The following is a 6,872-nucleotide window of genomic DNA, read 5'->3' on the forward strand; positions in this document are numbered from 1 at the left end:
GTGCTCATGAGGGACCTGAACACAGACTAAAAGGCAGTCATTTGAATAGAACAAGGGATAGTGAATGGTTTCAAATCAGGAAAGGTATGTGTCAGGGCTGTATTCTTTCACCATACTTATTCAATCTGTATGCTGAGCAAGTAATATGAATAGCTGGATTATATGAATAATTAGAGGAAGGCTCATTAACAACCCTGTAATATGCAGATGATACAACTTTGCTTATTAAAATGGAAGAAGATGTTAAAAACATATTAATGAAGATCATAGACTACAGGCTTCAAGTATGAATTACATCTCAATGTAAAGAAAACAAAAATCCTCACAACTGAACCAATAAGTAGCATCGTTATAAATGGAGAAAAGATTGAAATTGTCCAAGACTTCATTTTGCTTGGATCTATAAATAACACTCATGGAGACAGCATTCAAGAAATCAAATGACATATTGTATTAGGCAAATCTTTCTGGACAAGACCTCTTCAAAATGTTCAGGAGCAAAGATGTCAGTTTGAGAACTAAGGTGTGCCTGACTTAAGTTATGGTATTTTCAATAGCCTCATTTGCATATGAAAGTTGGACAGTGAATAAAAAGACCACAGAAGAATTGATGCTTTTCAGTTGTTGGAGAAGAATATTGGAATTACTGTGGGCTGTTGTTGTCATTAAGTACTGTTAAGTCTGTTCCAACTCATAGCAGCCCTGTATAAGGTTTCCAAGGAGTGGCTGGTAGGTTTGAACTGTTGATCTTGAGGTCCATTGCTTTATCCTACAGTGCCACACCAGAACTCCATGGACTGCCTGAAGAACAAACAAATTTGTGTTGACAGAAGTACAGCCAGAATATTCCTTAGAAGCCAGAATGTCAAAACTTCCTGGCCTATACTTTGGATATATTATCAGGAGGAACCATCCCTGGAGAAAGACATTATGCTTGGCAAAATGGAAGGTTTGCAAAAAAGAGGAAGCCCCCAATGTGATGGATTTGCCCAGTGGCTGAAGTATAACAACATTGGGAGGATGGTGCCGGACCAAGCAGTGTTTAGTTCTGTTGTGCTATGAGTCGGAGCTTGCTGGAAGGCACCAAACAACATAGGACTAGAGAGGGAGAAATGTGGGGTCTAGACAAGTGAAAGCCATTAGTAAGGGTGGGGAGGTCTGCGTGGTCAACTAGCATTGTTTAGGTCAAGATCTGGGAGCAGGGTTAGGGTCCCTCATTGCTGGTGGCCCTTGGAACAAGGGTGAGGAAGATTCAGGAGCCCACAATCACACCAGTTCCTCAAGTTCTTAACCTTACTCCTCCTCAACAACAAAGCCACAGGGAAAGATGGTGTCTTCCGAATATTACTCCCTTGATGCTCTGGTGATTTTAAAATACAAATGCTTTATTTTAATAAATTGAAAAATCTGGAAGGAATAGTACATGAGGCATTTACCAAAAGTTCGTGGCAAAATGGAATGGAAAGATAATGGAAAAGTTTACCCATAGATTTTTGAAGCTCCCTAGTAATTCAACGTCTTAAATTTTATCAGCTACAAGTTTAGCCCTTTTTCTTGAACTAAATTCTCCACGGCGTTTAAAGACTAGTAAGAAAGAATTGTCAACATGGAAAGCCAGTCTTGTAGACTTCCGTGTGAATTTTTATTCAAAACGAACACCAAACGCCATTTTTATTCCCATTAGAGACTGCCATTTAAAAATCTGGCACCCAGAAATGGATTGAAACTACTTCCTCTGCGAGATTGCTTTCCACACAGTTGAACCATTCTAAAAGCCCCCTTTGAAGCAGCCTGAACCCTCTGAGGAAGGGAGGAATAAGTCCCAGGAACCGGTATGGTAGTTCGAGCCTCACAAGTCCTTGACTCTCTTGTAAAGCTGGGGACTGCAAAGACCCCGAAGGGTTGCTAAGACCCCAACCTAACCACGTTATCAAGCACGCCCGGCCCACTTATGCTGGCATGTTAATTAAATGTAGGTTTTGTGTTGTTTCAATAAAGCACATTTCTCACATACCAGCATGCCTTCCTGGTCTTGGCTTGTTCCCTAACACTTAACTAAAGAAGGTGCAAAGCGAACCAAGGACAGAGCCAGGCTGGCCCAGACTCCCGCAGCCTCCTGGGCCGTGAAGGGCCTTCTGGGCGGTGGGGACGTCCCGCGCTTGGGCTGGAGTCTCCGGAGTGGCTCCGGACTCATTTTCCACTCGGCTGCTTTCCGCTCGAGCTGTAAACCCAACCTGACATGGACTTATTAATTTGGCAGTGACTGGAAGATGGGACATGGCAGCGCCTTTGTGCGCCCTGGGTCAGGTCAGAGGGCAAACGAAACACGCCTGAACCCAGCACGCGGCTCCCGGGCCTTCCCAGCGAGCGACCGGCGCTCGGGAGCAGTCTCGGGCGGCCCGCCCGTCCGCGCTCCCTGGCTCCCGCCCTGGCGTTAGTCTGCATGAGCCCATGTCCTCCGAGGTCGCCCGCCCAAGGATGCAGTCACTGGAGCTCCGGAAAAGAGTCCCGCAGCAGGCCGCAGGGTCCGCAGGCTCGTACCCTGAGCCGGTGGTGACTTGGATTTATTCCTGAGGATTTGGGTCGCGCGATCCATCCCAGCTGGGCGTGCGGGAGGAAAGACGGGGATGGGAGGCCCTCTCGGTGCGTGAGCCACAGCGCACAGCCTCCTGCCCCGGGTGGACGCCGCGAAACGCAGCGAGAACGCGGTCAAAGCAGACTCTGGGCCCTCCCGGCGCAGAAGCCGCCTGGGTTCTTGGGGTCGGGCCTTGGAGCTCAGAGCGCGTGGAGAGCGGGAACCTCTCATCTCTTGCGGAAACACCAAGCGCTTCCTCCGACCCTTCTCTGCTGGCGAATGCGTGTTGGATTTTCTGCCTCTTTCCCAACTCCCTCCCCGGCCGTCGGGCTCAGACTTGGAAGCCCTAGTGGGTCCCCATGCAGCCTTACAATGCTTTCACAAACGCCTAAAGCCCTGCGGCATGGTGGTGTCTGTTTTTTTACAAGAGGCTGCAGGCCTGATTAATTTTAGCAAGTTTCACAAAAACAAAGCGGTCCTCCTTCTGTGCCTTTAGATGACTTTTGTGACATTTAGCAGCAAAGAAAACTATTTCCTCTGCCATTCAGAGCTAACCATGTGTAATTGGCCCAGAAGTCTGTTGTACTTTGGGGGACTGTTTGCGATATCCCATCTGTTTTCATCTCGAGGTTCAAACGAGTCTGTGTTTACCCTTCTGTCGGGGAAATTGGTTTACATGCGCTGCAATTTCTGTGCGACACCGAAATATCCCCTTGAACTAATGCTACGGTCTGACAGGCTTTGTACTGTTAATAGCCGTCCATTATGTCTGTCAAGAGACATTTACACAGCCCTGTGGTCGGTCCCTTAAAGGAAATTAAGATTTTTGGTTTTTCATAACTATTTATGATAACCGATTGGACTATAGCAATGACCAGAGACACAGGTCTGGGGGTGGCCTAACGGCCCTGGAGCTGGCGAGTGTCTAGGACGAAATCTCTGTGCGTTTTGTCATCCAGGGGGCGGGTTAGACTGGCATTAGAGGCCCCCCAGAAGTTTCCTGTGGTCTCGTCGAAGATCTGGTATTTTTCGTCTCTCTCACCCTCACTTCTCCAGCTCCCCTACCTCCTCCAGCCCCAGATAACAAGCGGTAGGTCAGGGTCCCCAAGTGACAGGTCGTGAAGCTGCAGAAACTGGGCTTGAGCCTTGGATGGCTGTGTCGCGTCGCTGCCCAGGCGTGTTTCGAAGATTGAGGACGCGTGGGGGAGGGGACGTCAGTAGGTCCGGCGCATCTGGGCTTTGGGGGAGTTGCAGAAAGACTGTTTCATACTCCCTGGAAAGGCAGATCCCCTCCAGAGGACTGGGGGCGTGGAAAGTGGCTGATCACTAGAGTGTGCAACTACCGGTATGCTGGTATTGGTAGGTAGCAGCGGAATCATTTTGTCACATTATGGGTGCCTGCCAAGGCTGGTCGGGGGCGGGGAGCTCAGAGCCTTCCAGGTGGCTACTCAGGGGGCTCCCGGGGCTTTGGAGTGTGCTCGGGAGCCGCGCCCCGGGCGGTCTCCTGGCTGAGTAATCGGAGAAATTGCTCTGAAATCTCCCGGGTTGCATTGGCTGAGAGGCCTGTAATCAGCGTTTGGCATCTGTGCAAATACTGATTTTGCGGGTGTTACTTCATCCACGCAGGCAGTGAAAAGCTTGGGGGTGATGGCAGGCCCACCTCTCTCCTCTGGGTTTTTGCCACACCTGGGGTGGGTTGGGTTAGGGTGAAGGGTGGGGTTGTGTGTCTGATGCCCTGTGCTTCTGATGTCCTTAGATTCTCTGGCTCTGAGTTGTTGTTGTTGTTGTTAAGTGCCGTCGAGTCAATCCCGACCCATAGCGACCCTTTATAGGGTTTCCGAAGAGCAGCTGGTGAGCTTGAGCCCCCAACCTTGCAGTTCAAAAGGCTTTGCAGTCTGGCGCATTAACCCACAGCGCCACACCAGGACTCCTGAGTAGAGGACTGGAAAAAAGAATAGTGTGAAAGTGAAGTTGTTGACAGTCTTTCGCCTTAATGCGTGCTCATTATTCCAGTATTCTGGCAGAAATTAGCCATTTCCCTGAATTCCATGCTGGTTTGCTGTTTCTATCTCTTTTAAAAAAGAGTTGGTAGAAAGAGGGGAAAACCTTAAAGATTTGCGCATAGTACAAAACATGGTCAAAACTATCATGAAAAGAACTGAAAAGGGAGCAGTATTCAGTTGTTCATTTAAACCTTATAGTAAAAATTGCCAATTTCTTGTGGAAGGTCATAAAACCAATAAATGGCTCCTCTACAAAGGTGGGGCCAGTGCTGGCAGTTGGGGAAGTAACTTTTGCTAACTTCATTAGGCGGAGGCCTGCTCCTAAGTACGTTCCAGAACACAGAAATCTAAGACAAGAGCTGTGTCCTCACGGTTCAGCATAAGTCCTTTTCAAAGGAAGACCGTGATAAGCTCCTCCCACCTTCACTCCTACTACTTGCTCCACCCCTAACCTCTCTGCCATCAAGCGATTTTCCTTCATAGGATCCTTTAAGACAGAGTACAACAGTTCCTTAGTGGTTAAGAGGCTGTAAATCTTTACAGGAGCAGAGAGCGTCTTCTTTTTCCCAAGGGGCAGCTGATGGGCTTGAACTGCTGACCTTGTGGTTAGGAGCCCAACTCAACCCACAGTATCACCAGGGCTGCTTACTCCATGCTTGACTCCCTGAATTCCCACCACTACACTGAATTCCCTATTTTAATGGATTTATGGGATGAAGGTGTGAAACCTCCAACTCACCCCACCCCTCAAAGCTCAAAAACACAAAATAATCCATTAACTCATGAAACATCTTCCAAAGCAGTGAAAATTTAGATTTACATAACTACTTGGATATAGGTTTGAATGATAAAGATCTTTGAATTTATTAATTTGTGACATATTTTCGTACTCCCCACTAAAAACAAATCCATGATGGAGGCTCGGGAAGACACTGGGAAGAGGGCAAGACTCAAAGGCAACAGAGGCAAATACTGTAATAACAGATGTACAAGTAGAGGCATGGATAGACACGCTGACTGAACAGCTGTGGGACATAGAGTAGGAATATACATATTTTGACAGAGGTTGTTTGCACATGAGTATTTACCTTTGCTGCAAACATATCTCTGAATGTGGTGGAACATACAGGGGATAAAGTTAATAAAACATGTTAGACATAACCATACACCTTGAGGGAATGAGTCTCTGGGCCTGGAGCAATTGGCATAACATAGTGATGAGCAGCGACAGAGATCTTAAAAGCTCATGAGACACTATTGGTGTTTCCTTATCCAGAGGAAAGAAGAGTGATGAAAATGAAAGACACATGGAAACAATTAGTCCAGTGGACTAATGGACCATGTGAGCATTAGTCTCCAAGACCCTGAGACCAGAAGAACTATATGGAGCCCTTCTACAACTACCAACTGCTCTGAAAGGGATCACATTAGAAGGTCCTGGATCTGGATAGAGTGGGAGAAAAATGTAGACCAAAACTCAAAATCATGAAAAAGACCAGGCTTACTGGTCCCATGGAAACTGATGGAACCTTGAAAGTATGGCCCTTAGTCATCCTTCAGGTCTGAAAATGAATTCACTCCCATGGCTCAATTTTCAGCCAAACAACAGACAGATCTATAAGAGGAACAATAAACACTAGTAAGGTACTGCACGCTTTAGAATAATCAACCATTTGACATTGAAAGGGCAGTATTTACCCAAAAACAAAGTTCAGAAGGGTTAGGAAAGAAGAGAAATGGAAACAGGAAAGTGGGACTAGCGATGTTACATTATGGGGATTGCAATCAATGAAATGAAACACAATGTGTGTGAATTCTTGAATGGAAAACTGATGTGTTCTGTAAACCTTCACTCAATATACAACAAAAAAAGTTAAAAATGAAATAAACAAAACAACAAAATCCACAGAGGATTTGAAGACTTCAGTTCCAGTTAGTCAATTAGGATGAGCTGGGGAGTTTGTACTGAGCTAGTAAAGCAACGATTTTAAAGTTCTTGTTGTCATTAGGTGCTATCGAGTAGGTACCAACTCATAGCGACCATATGCACAACAGAACGGAACACTGCCCAATCCTGGGCCAGCCTCACAATTGTTGCAACACTTGAGCCCATGATGCTGCTACTTTGCCAATCCATCTCACTGGGGGTCTTCCTCTTTTTTCCTAACCCTCCACCTTACCAAACATGATATCGTTCTCCAGCGACTGGTCCCTCCTGACAGTATGTCTGAAGTATGAGAAACGAAGTTTGGCCATCCTGATCTCTAAGGAGCACTCTGGCTGCACTTCTTCCA

The 6,872-nt window shown here is 46.7% G+C and overlaps 1 pseudogene; it reads left to right on the top strand.

The window, feature by feature from the left end:
• The first annotated feature begins 2,277 nt into the window (after window positions 1-2,277).
• LOC102830689 overlaps window positions 2,278-6,872 on the top strand; it is a 152,478-nt pseudogene continuing 147,883 nt past the window's right edge.

The sequence above is a fragment of the Chrysochloris asiatica genome, unplaced genomic scaffold (genome assembly GCF_000296735.1).
Source record: "Chrysochloris asiatica unplaced genomic scaffold, ChrAsi1.0 scaffold00316, whole genome shotgun sequence".
NCBI classification, from domain to species: domain Eukaryota; kingdom Metazoa; phylum Chordata; class Mammalia; order Afrosoricida; family Chrysochloridae; genus Chrysochloris; species Chrysochloris asiatica.